This window comes from Serinus canaria, chromosome 1A, assembly GCF_022539315.1.
Source record: "Serinus canaria isolate serCan28SL12 chromosome 1A, serCan2020, whole genome shotgun sequence".
In the NCBI taxonomy this organism is placed as follows: Eukaryota; Metazoa; Chordata; class Aves; order Passeriformes; family Fringillidae; genus Serinus; species Serinus canaria.
In genome coordinates, this window is record NC_066314.1 from 57,828,225 (window position 1) to 57,846,074 (window position 17,850).

At 39.0% G+C, this 17,850-nt stretch overlaps 1 long non-coding RNA gene across 5 annotated transcripts in view; it reads right to left on the minus strand.

Annotated features, from left to right (window-relative positions):
* The window catches only part of LOC108962636 (uncharacterized), a 111,040-nt gene that overhangs the window by 19,428 nt on the left and 73,762 nt on the right, over nt 1-17,850 (minus strand). For 4 of the 5 annotated variants that reach the window (XR_007779200.1, XR_007779201.1, XR_007779203.1 and 1 more), the window contains 3 exons: nt 9,510-9,701; nt 8,554-8,609; nt 6,379-6,520 (listed from right to left, as the gene is read on the minus strand). The exons of the other annotated variant lie outside the window; for it this stretch is intronic. This is a non-coding gene — a long non-coding RNA (uncharacterized LOC108962636). The remainder of the gene's footprint in view (nt 1-6,378; nt 6,521-8,553; nt 8,610-9,509; nt 9,702-17,850) is intronic. 5 annotated transcript variants of the gene reach the window in all.

Genomic DNA, 17,850 nt, shown 5'->3' on the forward strand with positions numbered 1-17,850 from the left:
TAACTCTAAAACTCTGAGAAAAATAAATAAAAATAGAATATAGCAACTCAGCAAAACTGAGGATCATCCTATTGCAAGGAGCAATGGAGGCTGGCACTTTTCTGTGTGATTGCCATCTGCCTGACCAGCAGAAATCCAGTGGTTACTTGCATCAGAGGTGGTGAGGGTATTAATGCTTAGGCTAATAGCACATTACTCACAGCCATTTATTGTGTGTACAGTCCAACAAGTAGCATAATTGCTCCATACTCATAAATTGTGTTTGTGATCCTGCTTCTGAGGAGGATGCTCCATGCATAGGAAAAGACACCCATATAAAAGTGAACAAAAATCCTGAGAGGGTTATACTATACCATTACTCTATTTCTTGATTGCTATATTCATCTTTGTTATGAAAGTGATCCATGAAAACAAATAGGCTGAGTTTTGGTACTTCTTAATTCCTACTATTAAGGCCATTTTGGAAGGCCATTCTTGTGTTTTTCTCCACGTTTCTCTGTCATAGCCAATATTGTGCAACCTTTGTTTTGGCATATGGGGTGCCATGCATTGCTCAGATCACCTGTTTGGTTGGCACACTTCCTTCTTCTCCATCCTAGTTGTAAGATGACAGTCTGCCTTCCTGGAGTGATTCAGCCTGCAAGCTGGTGGCTTACCTGTCACTGCCCCTGTCATCCACACATGGATATGTGTCAAGGCAGGATGTGGGTGTAGATGGAAGCACAGCCCAATTATAGAATGAAGAATGCAGGTGGGAATGCATGAAATTAATATTGGTAGAGTGGGAACTCTGGCTTTCTTCCTAAAATCTTAAACTCTGTTTACCTCTTAAGATGACTTCCAGCAGAGCAAAGAATTGGGCTGGTCCTGCAATCTAGGAATTTGGTGTTTACAGGTATATAATAGATTCAGGCAATATTCTCTGCCACCCATTAGCTGAAGACGCTAGCTACTAAAGCTGGAAAGAAGCAAAAAATAGCTAGGAATAAATGTATATAAAAGTTTTTTTTTTAAGTTGAAATAAGTTATTGTTTTACTTCTCCTTAACAAGATTAAAAAAAAATAAAAAATAAAAAGTGGTGGGAGCATCAAGGTTTGAGAGAAAATGCTGAAGAAGATGGAGGGATGAGAAAAACTTATAATTTGAATTATAGAAGCTCCTTGCTGTCCTGTAGCAAGGTAAGCTGTAATTCTACAGATTCATCAAGGAGACAGTCGTCTTGGCTTTGGGGAAGGAAGGAAGGCTGAGACTGCTGTCCTGTACATTTTTGCTGTGTGAGCAGCCCTCAGTGACTGGCCAACACCTGATGATCTGCCCAGCAACATGACCCCGGCAGCCTGCCAGCACTTGGTGATTTAGTCCAGCAGCAGCACTGAAAACTTTCCTTCTCCATTGGTGAGTGGATCAGCACAGATGTGTGACCTCACCAGGCTTAATGCAGTCAACAAAATACTTCTGGTGCACACACAATTGTTTATCAAGCCATGCAAACCTGCAGTGCTGCTGCCACCTCAAAGCAGGAGAGTTAATTTTAGCACACATTGATGTTTCCTGGAAGTCAAGGGAAATCAAGTTCCAATTGAAATTTCACCATAAGGGTAAATGTCTGCCAAACCACGGCCTGTACACATGACCTGATGCCTGGTTTCTATTTTCTGGTTTACAAGTGTAAAAAAAATCCTTCTGTTGTGAAACTACGCAAACTCTCTTGCAACATGAGTGGGACCTTTGTTTCCTCAGATGTAATAGCATATATTGCAAAGAAAATGCATGAGTTGTGAATAGATGACTTCATACAGCTTTCAGGGCTAAAAAAGATGACTTTTCCAAACTCACAATTAACCTTATCCTCCTCAATTCCCCTCCTTAATTGTTGCTGCAAATGATGGCTTCCTAGAGAAGAACAAGATCGAAATTACTGTTGAAGCTGAGGGAATGGGGACTGCAGCTCAACTTCTCCAGCCTGAGAGCTGTATTGACACCAAGCAGCTTACACTGATCAGTGGATCAGTAATCCACAAAGCCCACAGGTAGTCCAGAAGACCTGCCCTTTTTCCTACAAAACTGTCTGGAGCTGGAGAAGGAGCCGGGACAACTAGGAGGATGATGTAGACACAAGTCATGAACCCCAGGAAACCCCATTCCCATGGTTCCAGTACTGCACTACAAATATATCTGTTAACTACCACCTGATGGGAGCATATCAAACCAATATTTAAGAAAAAAATAATTCAATCACTCACCAAGCTTGTGAATCCTATTGACATCATATGTGGGGGTTTCAAACACATTTTGAAGGAAGTAATTATTGATAGGTGGCTAAATAGGAGAAGAGATTAAAATGCATTGATGGCTCAAAAAAAAATAGATCATGCTACAAATAATTTTCTTCAATAAAAATGGAGACAAACATGTTTTCAGGATACTGGAAAAAATAACCTTTGGTATAAATCAAGCCCTAATGAAAGTGTTAAATGATTCTTATATAGTTATGTCACATTTGACATGGTGTGTGCTCAATACGCACTATGGTGATGGGTAACGTCATTTAGGAATGCATAACATAGATAATCAGCAAAAAAAAGATCAGTAAGTAGGACTGACCATTATCCCTCTTCCTGCTTACACTCTCAAGTCTTTCAAACACATTGTTTGACTATGATGAGACTTATAGTTAGATTTCTTAGCTGAATTGTGGTTGAAGTGTGTGATATATACAAAGGCACATGTGATGGGACTCCATAAACTCGTGAAAAATATGGGCCCAGTGAAGTTGAGGAGAGAGAGAACACCTGAGAAATTAGTATACAGCCTCAGGAACTGGATGAAGGATATGAAAAGGAAGAGGAGAATGTAAAGGAACTGGAAAGGGAATTGAAACACAAGAAAAATGAGGTGATGCAGGCCTGAGAGAATCCTCTGAAGCCAGGATATCATATCTGACTCAAGTGCTCCAGTGTATTATCACCACTGCCCTGGTTATTAGCATGGGAGCTCAAAGTGAATTGTCACTAAACCAAACCAAACCAACACTCAGCTGCTGTCTTCTGTGTAAGAGGGAGGGGGTGTTACATCCTTTGGTAGGAACAACATGACTTGTGGTTTGCACAGCATACCCCAAATTCAGACAGATGGAGTAAAAACTGAAAACAAAGCCCTTTCAGCCCTAAGAGATTCAGTGTAGGAACATAAATTTACCCATTTTTTCTGGACAGCTGTTCCCAGACTTCCTCCTCCTACATCCTTTATGAAACCTCCAAAATGCCAGAAACTGCGACACAGATTCAGTGCATTGTATTCCTTCTTCTGAACAAAGCTCTCCCATCTGGCTTCCTGATTTTGTAGGTGATAACTTAATGACTGCCACTGGTACTTCCTGGGATTACATGGTTGGGTTTTTCCACAATGCTTCTATCAACTCATGCCCTTCTTCTCAGAAAAAAAGTTCTAGATTTAGGTTAAACCATCCTGATACAAATGAGCAGTTATCCCCAGCATGGCTCTGTGAATTGAAAAGGCTGAATTGAGACGTATTTTCTTCATAAAAGGTATCACTGCAGTAAGAAAAGCCCACTGATCTCTTAGGAAGAATTAATTAGACAGAAAAGAGATACTGAAAGAACCTGAGATAAATTGGTGAAAATAGGAAAAAAAGGCACAGCAGTGGCTGGGGAAGTGAGGTAGTTAAGAGAAAAGAAAGTAACAATGAGTTAACTGAGGGGAGAAAGTATATGATGCATTATTTCATACAACATCATTGACAAAGTATGTCAATATCAGCAGATTCCTTGCTGGATCTGTGGCAGCCCTGCAGCTCCATCCTTCCAGCCCTTGGTGGGGGAGCTGTAGCCAGCTTTGTTTCACTCATCAGGTGAGGAGCAGCATCGTGGGGCCCTTGTTAAAGTCCTAGAGTGGTTTAAGCAGCTTAAACTGCTTTATAAGCTTACAGTATCTAAGCCTTCAAAGCTGCTTAAAGCTATTTAAGCCGCTTAAGACACTTTAGTCTGTGGCGTGTGCAATGGGGCTGTACCAACACAGTGGCCTGCAAAGCAAAGAGTCCACCTTCATGTTTACAGGTCCCAGCAATGAAATCACCTCGCTGGGGCTGCCCTGAGCAAGCTCAGCTCAGCTGAGTTCTCTCCTCTTGGGTCACAGAATCACAGAAGAGCTCGATTTGAAAGAGACCTTTAAAGGTTATCTACACCAACCCCCATTGTCTAATTGTCCCTCCCTGTACTTTGGGATTAGGCTGCCCTTGACACCTGACATGGTTGCACCAAGTTCTTTGAAATTCTGCAAGTTTTTTACTGCCATGGGGTTGGGTATCTAATGATATACCTGATGCAAGCCACATGTATTCTGTCAGTATTTATCCATTTGCACAGCAAAATTCACAAGCTCCAGTGGTTTTCTTATAAGAGAGAAAGTTCTTGTGCAGTATGAAATCCTTATTCTGGTGTTTAAATTTCCTGTATAGTTTTAAAAGAACAAAAGAACCAGTGGATATTCGCTGAAGTATCTCAGCTTCGTTGTTGCTGAAATGGCTCCCAAGGTATTAAAGAGTCTTTTTTCCCAGCCCTGCGACCAAAGAAGAAGTTGAGATTCTTCAGCTCTGATTTTCAAGGTTGTTTATATTCTCTTATCTAATACATTCTTTTTCTGACCCACTGAGGTCTGTCTGCCAGGTCAGTTCGAGGCACACTGACCGCCCTCAGGGTGGTGTTATCTTTTTATAGTAAAAACTACATGTGCTTTATTTACAATAATTTTCCAATACCTATCACCTATGTTAGACAGTCTGTCTCTACTTTAAACCAATCCAAAAGTGCCACAATCACAGCAGAAGATGGAGGACAAGAAGAAGGACAGGACACACCCAGATTCCTCCATCTTGCCTCTTGAATCCCCATTCTAAAAAGCCCAAAATTCTACATTTTCACCCTGTGATAAATTCACTATCATTCTGTTCAAACCCCCACAAAATCTTTGCACAAATTTGGTAACTTTTTCCATGGGCCAAAATCAAAGGCACAGGTGTCTTTGACTCCATGCCAAGGTCTCTGAGCCCCCTGCCAGGGTCTCAAGTCCTCCAGGGCAGTCAGAGGAATGTCCTGGGTTCCAACAGAAGTATAGCCTATAAAGACTGAAACAAAATATTTATAAATTTCTGGAAAGTCATAACCCTGATCCTATCTTTGAGGATCATCTTTTGCTAGATTAAAATAACAATGGTGACTGAAAACACTTCCAGTTTACAGTCATATTTTGGTTGACACTACCATCCACTCTGATGAGCACAGATTTCTCTAAAGACATTTTTGAGCCAGTTATTTTCATATTAAGTAGTGACTAGAATTTGTCAGAAGTTTTATATAGGTTAGAATTTCTAACAAAGAGCATATTTTCTGAAAAAACTTAGTTCTAAATAGTAAAAAAGTGAAATAGAAAAATAAATGGGTTTGCTCAGTTTTCCTTTGTGAGTATGATTTTAAAGAGATTTATTTTGAGCTAACACAAACAATATCATATTGCAGAATGCTATTTTACTTGCACAGTAATTCTGGTTGGCATTTTCTTGTGCATATGAGGGCTCTGTGCTCCCCTAGCTAAGATATATACACACACACACACACATACACATGTGTGGTGCACCTCAACTGCAACATTTTGGGTTTTGAATATTGAAATGCTCAGTTATAATTCAAGTCCTTATAACTTTCCAACCTTTTCAAAACACTTTTTTTTTCTCATTCTCATTCTTCCAATTTTCCAAAATAGAAAAATATCCTAAAACTTTGAATAGAAAGAACTACCAGAACAGGTAGTTCTCAACCTTCTCTCAGGTTGAGAAGCCTGCACTTGTTAGTTTTACTGACGTCTGTATCTGTGATGTTTTGCAGACCCACTGGCATGAAAACAAGATTTTGTCCTTTTCCATTGGCAAAGATTATTTGATCTGTGTTTATTCTGGATATGTTTGTTTAATTTCTCATTTGAGCACTATCATAAATGATTAGGTCATTACTGCCCTGGGAAAATAACTAGTTTAATAATTAACTCGTGCTTGCACAGCTCTTCAACAGCTCAGAAAAATACAGTAGCTTGTACATGAATCATAGAAGTACAGATTTGGATAGAATCTCAAGGGGTTATGTAGTTTGTTATTCCTCAATATTTTTAATCAAAGCTGTACCGAGCCTTCCTGAGGTAAAATAAAAACAAACCAAAAACCTCACAACACAAAATCAAAGGCAAGATGTTAAAAAAAAACAACTAAAGAGCAACCTCTGCAATATTCCATAACAGCAATTGAATATGCTCAGAACCACACATGGAATTTTCAAGTGCTCTCTTAGTGAAAATGTGTTATGGATTACCTTGTAATAATTTGTATGCTCTGTCACAGTTCCAGTGATCTCAGCCACCTGCTACAAAACATGCACCTGGGCCATCTCCTAGCTTCAAAGAAAGTCCACAACTGTCTTGATAAGTATAGATGGCAGTCCCTCTGATTTGTATCTAAAATCAATAATGGCAAGTATTATACAACTTTCTTGGGTAATATGTTCCAGCAGTAATCTTTTCTTCTAGTTAGAATGGGTTACTGTCTTATTTATTGTAGTATAGCTGAAAAAGGTTTCCTTGACATTCTGTGTGTCATTAATAGGCATCAAAAACCATAAAACTACCCTCTTTGTAATAGCCTTTTATGTACTCAAAGACTGCCATACAACCTTTATTTAATGCCATATAACCTGATGATGATGATGATGATTATTATTATTAATATTATTATTAAAGATTAAAACAAAACTAGAACTTGTAACCTTGCTTTATGTATCCAGTTTTCCAATCTTCATCCTTGTCGATCTCTGGATTGCCTCCAGCTGATCTACATCTTTCTGAAATTATGGTGCCTCAGAGTAAAACAGTATTTTAGCTGAGGCCTCACCAGTGCCCAGAAGAGCATGCTAATTATCTCATCTTACATACACTGTCATGAGCAGACAATTCAAGAAAATCTAGAATTACATTTATCTCTTTTCCTCAACAGCACCAGTCCTTGGCTCATTCATGGCTCTCATTAATCACTAGGTCTTTAAATGCAGTGGCATTTTGTGGTTATGCTTTTGATTTCATCCTCACAAAAGTAGCCCTCTGTGATCACCTTTGTTCAAAATTTTCATGTTGGATTTCACAACCTACCAGGATATTTTTGAATTCTAATTCTGTCCTTGAGCACATTCTGCAAATCTTTACATACTGTCACCTACCAAGCTTTTAGGCATACAATTATTTCTAATTCTGTCATCTAAATCTTCATTGAAATGTTAACAGAAGCCTATCCATTAGGAGCTGTGCAAGACATCTCCATGTGCAGCTACCAACCACCATGTATTAAGTTTTCTTTTGACAGTGGATTGAATTAGGAGTGATTTCAAATGGAACAGCTTTCCCCAGTTCATTTATGAGCATGCAGCATGACGTCAAAAGCCTTACTCAGGCCAAGATACATCTTGGGTCTTACATACAATCATTTGAACCGCTTTTCTTTATCTTTTGGACCAGTTGCCTTATTCAAGAAGGAACTTAGATTAGTTTGACAAATTCATGTTGGATGCTTCTTATCACCTTCTCATGGTGTGTATGAATTTACTTGTCAATAATTTGTGTCATTATCTTTCTCAGTATGGACCTTAGGCAGAGTACTCTGTAATTCCCTAGGTTCTTCCTTTCTCATTTTTAAAAGCAGGAATGGTTATAACCCTGCAAACAGCCAACAATTTCTTAATTGTGTCAAAATCTAAGCCTGCCATAAATGCTAAATTTAAGAAAAAAAACTCACTAAATTTTTCTTTTCCTTTTTTTAGAACTCAGGTGCCATGATGGGAAGAATTAAGGAAGATGAAGGCTTTAAACCATGTGTGTGTTTGGTTTAAAATAATGTGCAAAATGTATATGTCAGATTTGTAATTTGTAATGTCAGATTTCTGCTAATTACCAAAAATTTTAAGTATGATGCTGACTGTATTTCCTTCTTAAAAGGTACATAGTTGCTGTAGGCCCTGGTGACTTATCCAGTCCTTCAGGAACTTTCAGAGATAAGTCAAGAGACCAGTAGGTATTAAGTGAATTTCAGCAAGCACTAGACACTTGCATACATCTCACTTATTCAAACATTCTTTTACTTGTTTTTTTCCTACTGTGGCATATGTCATTCTGTTTAAAAAAATAGCATTGTTAAGTACCTATCATGAATACTTTGTGCATGTGAAGAAAGTAGCAAAATTAATAAAATCTTTTCCTCAACTCTGGATGTCTGTTATTTGTGCCTCTGCTCTTCTCTTCCTCTAACTTCTCGGTATTTATAGAATCTCTCTTCCATTTTATGCTCCAGGAAAGTTGTAACTCATTTTGCCACTAATTCTTTCTACTTTTATCTCTAGATGTTTACGCCAGTGCTTTGCTACACATCTCATTTATATGCTTTGAGATTTAGAATAACAGACCACCACTTTGTCATCAAGCAGGATTGTCTTTATAAAACTCACCTGAGTATTTACACATTTCTTCTGTGTGCAAGTTTTAGGATCAATTAGACAGCCAGCTAGTGGGAGAGAGAAAGCAACCACACAAAAACAAGAAAAGTAGAGCTGATGTTTCTAGCTCTTATCATTCATCCCACACACATTCACAGCCCGGTTTTCTGAGCTGTACATCAAAGCACAGGTATTTATGGTTGGACTTACCCTTTGGTATGTGCTTTCCCATGGGAGAAGAGCTGTTAATCAAGGTCAGGATTGCCCAAGCAGGCCACTGCTTCTACAATATGCCCTTGATTTCACTCTTTGTAGGATTTCCTTTTTGATATTCAAGTCACTGGAGGATTCCTTATGCAGATACGCTGGCCTATTACTACTTATCTGTTTTTCATATCAGGATGGTTTGCTGGTGCACCTACAGCATGGTTTCACTTACAAATTTATTTTCCTTATAATTTCTTCACATAGGACTGTTCCTAGCAGCACCCAGATTTGCTGTGCTGAACAGCGGTCAGGTTTTTTATTAGCTTCATTTAAAACCAAAACCAAACCAGTGTGTTTTACCTGACAGTTTTCATATGAGAAAAATAGTAGGTTTAAAATAGATAATATGTATCTCTAAGCAACTTAATTACATCCCATTTTAAAAAATTACTCTGCCAATGAAAAAAGGCATGTCAGGGCTTCAGCATGATGATTTATGATTCTGTCATTGTGACAGATGTTCTTCATGCATCTCTAACATTGTAATCTGGGATCAATGTGCTTTTTTTTTTTCATGTTTGCTGGTAAAAAGAAATGCACTATATAAATACATTATTATTTGTCTTCAAGGCCTTGTTCTGCATTATCTTGGGAAATTGGTTTGGTTATGAGACAAGTTCTATAGTAAAGCCACTGTAATAGTGATTGTGTACCACAAAAGCAGCAATTCAGAGGGACACTTACTCTTGCTGGACTCTTACCAGGCTGATATGCTCAAATCCAGAGAGGATCTGGCATGCTGCTGTGCTCCTCTGAGCCTTGGCAGACTTCAGCCAGGATATCCAGCTTCTCAGTTCATCCTGCAAACTGAGATTCCTGTTCTTCAGCGCCCCTTGTCTGCATTCAGGATTCATTCCCCATACTCCTTGGCTGCTGAGAGGCAGAATTTGAGCCTAGTGGGAGAGAGAATCAGTGAAGCATGAACTGAGAAATGCATTAACTCACAGAGGAAGAGAAGTGACAAACTGTACCAAAAAAGGAGCTTCTTTCTGCCACTCTCCACCTCACACACTGCAGTTCAATAATCCTCCATCTCTAGCCCTTTCTAAGATTGAATTCTTCTTGGATCCCATGTTTCTGCTTAGAGAACTGCTGAGAGAAGCTAAGGGCCACAACTTTATTTTAATAAAGCAGTGGAGTGACAGCGACACAGGAATATCTGTACACATATTTTTTTTAAGTTTTGATGTTGCAGTGAAATTACAGCAAAGTTCTCTACCAGTCCATCTCAGGGATGGCACTTCTTCATAGCATAGACACACTGGTCACAGCTTGTGGGATAAACATAACTGAGGTTCAGAGCTTCAGCAAACCCTATCTCATCTTGCTGCAACAGCTTCTATGGGTTTTTTATTGTGAGGGTATTTCTCTGCAGTCCAGATCTCTGCTACAGTTGCATTTTTGGTTAGTCTTGCTCAGCTCCAGGTTCTCAGAAAAAGGTGCAGAGAACCATCTTCCACAAAATGAAGAAGTTACAGGAAAACCCCTTTTTCAGATATGATTTTATAGTCTATCTTCACTAGGAAAAAATGTGTGGTCAGCTACGACCCTTAAAAACATAGTGAAACACTGCATCAAAGAATATTCGTTAACAGTGAACTCATTTGGCTGGTGCCATTTTTATGAGCCCTTTGATAAGATAGGCTTGGGGAAGAATCAAATTCAGAGAATGGTTCTGCACTGAGGAGAAAAGGATGTTAATTCATCTTTCACAAATGAGGTAACAAACAGGTGCTATCATCAACAGGCAAGCAAAACCCTGCATTAAGTCTGCCTTCATGATTATCACCAAGAGAGGATGACATTGCTACCTGAAAGCTGCATCACATATTAAACCAACCCAAGCCTGCCCTGCTAGTTTTACTACATGAGTAGCAGTAGGATGCATGGTCAGTAAAAGATGTCTTCTACTCTAGAAGATGTCTGAAGCCTCCACAAAGATGAAATTTCATTAACAAAGGCTGTCATTTGGACAGGGTCCCAACAGAAACGAACTGAACTGTGTGTCCTGAGATTCAGGTTAGTCTGGGAGCTAGGGAGGCACAAGAGTGGATCTCCACTGCTACTGAAAACCCCTGACCCTCACCTCAACCAGCTTCCAGATCACAGCTGGTACACAGGACACAGGAACAGAGCAAGGGCAGGAAGTCTGTTTCCAGCTGTATCTGTTCATCTGGCCATGTTTTGAGACACCCAACCACAAACTAAACTTAGCAATACAAGCATGTGAAAGAAAAGTGCTCACGTGAAAGCTAAAAAATGGCTTATTTTCAAGGTGGTATGGCCTGTCCATATCAGTTCTGCAGAGCTTCAGATACTGCAAGATGAGGGCTCAGACTATTCTTTAGGGTTTAGGAAATCAACAAAAGTTAATCTTTAGACAAATGACATGCAAATAATTCACCATTATGGTGCAAATACAGAAATCAAGTTTCACACTTGGTTACTATTTTCTTACTTCCTCAGGGCTGCAGATCTTTCAATTCATTTGGTCTTAAAAAAAAGCATATGACATTGCTCAAAGATTTACACTTACAAAATCAATGCATTTTTCAGCTACTACACAAACTTATTTGGGGTTGAAATAGTCACAACATGGCAGAAAAGCAAAGTCAAAGTCTGTATGCAGTCCTTTGTATTTTTGCAAAGCTGTCCTGTTAACAAATTGTTCTTTTTAGTTTTCTCCATTTTGCAGAAAACCAGAAACAATAGCAGTGATCATATTATTTCTTTTTAATCATATGCCTTTCAATAAAACCCTTAAGAAAAAAAAAATCTTGGTCATGGTCATGAAAAGACATATTAATGCACTTCTAAGGCACAGTCATTCTGTTATCTTTAGTAATTTACTTGATAGCAATAGGGTAGTTTTGAAGCAAATATCCAGACTGTACCCATAAAACCACATATTAACTGGTTTCTCAAAATGATGTTGGTGTGCACAAAGCAGATTCCTGTTGCATGAAACCAGAACTCTACAGCATTCCAACTCAATGGAGTAATTGGTCCTAAATCCTCATGGACTTCCCCTGACAAGAAGCTCCAGTATGTAGTTAAGGTGCAGGCATCCCCCAAAGCTGTCAGACCCTGAAGAGTGGCCTCAAAGCCTGAAGGAAGCTGCCCAGTTGGGTACTGCATATATCTTCCTCTTTGCTGCCAACTGCCCTTAATCAATTTAGCAGTGTCTATCCCACCTGCTTTATCCTCAGTTATCCAAATTTCAGAACTAAAACCTTTCCTTTCGCATTTTCCCTGCCTTTTGCTGCTGAACCCATCTTTTTTGTATTATCTTTCTTTTCCCCACACTTCAATCTCTGCTACCACACTGGAAGCACCCTCTCACACTTGCCAAAACACTCAGGTAATTGCAGACTGCAGCCCCAAAATTACATTGCCAACAAACGTGAACCATGATAGGAAGGGGAGTTTTTCAAGGGACACAATAACCCAGTGGCACTCAGAGGTGAAGCAAAGCCTTAGGTGTGTAGTTGTAGCTGCAGTAGGCTGGAAGTACAAGAATAAGATAAGAATCTTATCAAGGCTTCTCTCTCAGAAGTCTTGGAGATCAAAGCCTTGAAGAGCTCAGATGTCAGCCATAGCACTACTGAGGACAAAATCTCCAAATCCTCTTGACGTGTGGTGTACCTGCTCACCTCAAAGGAATTAGTGACAGGAATAATAGTCAGAGGCTGCAAGACTAAAGGATGGCAGGCATTTGGACATGGCTCTAGGTTCTGAAGTCTCATCTGAGGATGGTGAAAGTATGGCACCAACTTACAAAAGAGGGCTTGATGATGCTCTTCAGCATCCAAAAGTCCTGCACACACCTTGGGTTATCCTGTCTATCTGTCACACTTAGCAGAGCCCCAGTTGTTACATTTATTTTAAAATTTGTATCCTATATTCAGAAAACACTGCAGCATTTGAGTTTCAACAAATATTATAGAAGGACAGTGGCATTTTTATGTTCTTTCAGACCAACATTATTGAACTGCTCAAACATGATCTTCACAAAGCATTGCAAACACTCCTAGAAAAACACTGTCACTACAATACTTGGTCAGACCCATGACTGGTCAGGTCCAATAGGTAGTCTCAGAGGACAGTAATGACATATATCCATGAGTAAGTCTTGTGACTCAACTGTTATTTCAATAATTGGGGGTGGCTGAATATACATTATTGGAATTTTGTCTGGCAGTAATGATGATCTAGCATTTCTCCATGAAGTTGTTAGCTCTGATGCAATTAAAAATGTAACCACGTGCATTCCTTTTAAATTACATGTTTAACCCACCAACTTACTCAACCAACAAAAACTGAGAAAATAGCTTAAATTTTTAAAAAAATTCTTTTGAACTCTAAAAATGCTAATCTAGGAAGATCACTCACCATCTTTATTAATCATTTCCATGTTTGCTTACTTTCTGGAGAAGTGTACATAAACACTCACTAGAAATGCTACAGCCTACTTCAGTCCTGCTCTAAGAGACTCCTCCAGTGAGACTTTGCTACAAATGCAAAAAATTCAGACAGAAGTTGTGCAACTGTGTGGTAATGTTGAGATTCTTTTCACCACTCTGGATTGATGAGAAGTTGGGCACCTTTTATTGTCAATTAATCCTAAATATGGGATATAGGAAAAAGACTTGTTGTAATTTTTAAAATATTAAATGGACTGATCTGTTTTTCTCACCTTCATAATTTTTTGATTGTGAAGAGTGTCTCACTGCATACTAGTGAAAACACCAACATTTTTTTTGAGATAATTAGTTTAATTTTCCAGACTGGCTTCCTTTCCAAGTCTCTTCATTAACCCATCAGCCACAGCCAGCCTCTACACATCCTGTGCCCCTCATCAAAATGTGTTTTCCTCAGCCTGCAGCCCAGTACCTACAGCTCATTCTCTTAGGGTATTATGCATCTCCTCAGCAGCCTCTTTGTATGTGCTGCCCATATCTGCACCAAGCCTCCCTCTGTACCCTTTTCTTTCTCATCCTTTGTTGAAGCCTGCATTTATTTTCAAAGACTCCTCTACTCAGCCTTTTATGTGCAGTGCTTTAAATCCTTTTATTCCCCTGAGCATTCCCAGCTATCCATTCTTTCCCAGAGAGGGAGGTGGATCTTCCTTGAAGTCATTGTTCAGGGGAAGAAGACTAGGCTCCATTATTTGATTGATTTCACAAGTCATTTAAATGAATGGTATGTAGGCACAACTAGCAAATGCTTGTTAAAATGGTTAATTTGATCATTTCTTTTCTGTGATAGTGGGAGAACAAAAAAATTACAAAATTAGTAGCTGAGCAAAATGTCAAGAATTATATTTTGTCCTTTGAAATAATATTAAATGACAACATAAATCCTGTAGAAATACTTATGGGATATTACTATATCTACCAAGAGTTCATTATGTCTTACATTATTAGAATGAAAGACAAAGAAACGAGTGCATAAATTATGATGTTAAAGCTGCGCCGGTTTTTATTTAAACAATCGCATTACTAGCAGTGCAGTGTGCCAGAAAAATGACTGGTTCAGTGACAAAAATCCTTTTCTATTACAAAGGCCCTTTTAGGGTAATTAGCAACAGGACAGAAAATAAGATATAAAAATCTTTAAATGTAGGAAAAATGGGAAATTATTCTGATGATCTAAATTTTCCTTAAGCATGTGCTTGTATGACAAAATCACTATAATGATATATCTAACTTAGTGGTCTTCACACAGAAAAGGCTTAAGTAATGAGACAGGAAAGACAAAGCTCTTGAAACAAGATCTTGCCATGATCTCACTTATGTACTGTTTCAGTCAATACCAGAAATTTTGTAATTACTGAGAGGAAAAAAAAAAGGTCTTTTTCATTAAAAATAAAACTGTCTACCATCAACTTATTAAAAACATAAACAACTTCCTGATTATAGCTGAAAGATCTTAGGAAAAGGCTATATTGGCTTCAAGTGATCAAGTTGAGTTTCTGCTCCCAAATATTGGGGTGTGATTTCTGATGGCTTTATCAGGGGTTGCACCTGTAATCCGTGAATGGAGAGAAAAATATGGACATGGAAACAGAGACTCCAGAGTGATGTCTGACAGAGTCTGCAACCAAGCCTGTGACAATTGCTGAAAGTATGGCTGGAACCCACACCATTCAATTTTGCCAGGTGAGAGAACTAATGACAGGCATCCTGTGTTTGGAGACCTCATTCAAGCTTAAAAGTGTTCCTTAATAGCAGAGCTTTAGTCTTAATGTTGGAATTTCCTATTTCCTAATTTTCCTCAGCATTTGCTAACCTCCAGCTCTGGTCCCTAGCTTGCTTCTCTTTGCTCAAATAGAGCAAAGGAGCTGCAGTAACTCACGACTCCTGCCTGGCCAAGGACTTTTCCACAGCACCATCCAGATGCATTATAGCCAGCACTTTGCTGGCTTTTTGCTATTTTCATTTATTTTTTGCTATTATTGCCAAACCCTTAGCCATCACCTTTGGCAGCTCCAGTCCTCGGGGTGCCACAGGGGTGCCACCTGTGCAGAAATCCCCAGGGGCCAAAATGCCTCTACAAGCCATGAGAAAAGGAACAACATTGCTTTAAGGACTACATTAAAATGTTTTGGAGTTCTTATTGCAGTTGGCCATTGGACTAAATAGCCATAAGGAACTCCCTTCAGTGACACAAGCATGGTTCCCATGAGGGACTGTTCTCCTTGGTGGTTAGTCCTTCAATTGTGTATTCTGTCTGGCAATATACTTAACAAGAACAGAGTCATGTTTCATGCATCTCTTTCTAGCAGTGATTGGGAAGCACCTTGAAGCTGATTATCATTATTAAGCTTGCCAATGCCAGCAAGCAGTTTGCTAACACTTCCCAGACCAGACAGCAATGACCCTTTGTTCCATGTTAAGCCTATCAGAGCTGTGGCAGTGGGTCCATCTTTATCAAAAATGTGCTCATTTCTTGATTGAAATTCCTTAGATCTTTCTGAAGTCAGATGGGAATGTGTCTGAAATGTCAGTCTCTCTTACTGAAGTCTACGCAAAGCAATGATTGCAACAAAGCAAGTATCCTATAGGATGTATAGTGCCTTCCATAGTCCAGTCTCTCATATGCATGCAAAGATGTGTTTGCATAACTTTTATTATTTATGCTCTAGACTTCATCAGTTTTCCATATTGAAATGTGATGATTTCATATTCACTCAGTGGTAGCATATGCTGATCATTCTGAAAAATAGTAATCATTTTTCTACGGTTCTTATTCCATACAGCCATTGTTCCATCATTTCCATCTTTGCAGTGGATGAAAACATGCCCACTGGTGTCATTCTAAGATGACAGTCTGCTACTAGGGCCTCACTAGCAGCATAAAGCATATGTTTAAAGAATTAATTTAATAAAGAAATAGGAATTCAGTGGCAGGAAATAGCATTATAAACTTTAGAACACCAGGAGCATAATTAGTACTGTGGCATAATGATGAAAGAAGGCAATAAAATAATTTTACTTCACTCTGTAATTCTTAAAGCACTGAAAATTAGCTTGTCAGCAGGGAAGGGTTGGTTTCTTTTCTTTCAATTTCATCTGCATGCTGTCTTAATGTTATTTCATCTTTAAAAGAACACAGAACACAGTGACTACTATACAAAAGAATTTTGAAGTCACACGAATGAATGTATTTTTTCAGGCTGAGAATCTCACATTTAGGAGAGTTTTTAGTGTCTGGACAATTACTGGTTCTGTGGTCTCAGGAAAAATCACAGGATGTGACCATTTGATCTGTCATCTCTGCCAGCCATGCAGGCTGAGAAGGGTGGAAATAATAGCATCTCTGTACCAGCCTTATCCAAAGCACGGAGAGATCACACTGGGGGCCATTTGACAAATTCAAAGAGATGAGAAGAATCAACATGCCTGATATTTTAAATTTAGTGGAAAACAAAATATCTTATAGTATATCTTATAAAGTAATTGTGGATAAATGATGTAAAGGAGTAGAACACTAGAAAAGTTAGAGTAAAAACAGAAACAAAATATCAAAGGACACCAAGTTCCATCTCCACTTTCTGCGGATGCCCATGTCAAAACATCCCCTGCACTACTTGTTATTTCTACCCTGAATCAGAAAGCCATTATTTATGTGCTGGTCAGAGAGGTCATTGTGCCACAGGTGTGGAAAGATGACTGAAGACCCCTTGAAGAGAGGACTGGGGGTACAATTGGAGGAAACAGACGAGTCAAATCACATCCTAACAGAGGTGTAGTATATGATATAGATAATTCATGCTATATAAGTGTATAAAATTTTATAAAGGTCCAACATATGCTTCTGACTACCATAAGCCGAAGGCAGAGTTCTTTTCTATTCAAACAGTTCCTGAAAATCGTCCAGATAAAATCAGGTTTTCTACTGCTCTGGCCGAGAAGTCTATGCAAGTATTTCCCGGACATCTTCAGACAGCATCCAGTGAATGGGACCTTCTTGGGCAATAAGTACCAATTTCCCAGGAATGCCAGAGCTCACAAGAGCCTGCACCTGGAGAGATTGCATCAAAACCAGTGGCATCCCTGTTACACGTGAAAGAAGGCTACCCCTGAAAGCTCAGACAAGCAATTTGGACTTCTGGACTAACTTTTGTATATGTTTGAATCTGTATAGTCCCAGTTATACATACGAAGAGACATACAGTAGTCTGCTGTCATTTCTGCCTCAGGCAGAATAAATGGTATATATGCTGGCTGTGAGAGGCAATCGGGGTGAACTGCCTCGGAGACGCTGACACTCTGTCAGATGAATCCAGGGTTCACCCAGCGCCGACTCATGGGGTTGACACTGTCTTAGCTGTGGTGGTTTTTTCGCAATTCTATTTTTGTTGTCGATGTAATAAATTTTTATAAATTTTTTTTATAAAATTGGCTACCAATCTGATCATTTACAACAGAGGTGATAACAGTACAGAAATTAAAAGGTACAATACAGTGGCTGCTCCCTGGATGGAATGGGGCTGGCATGCTCAGAGACCTATTCCAGATTGACTCTCCAAACTCACAA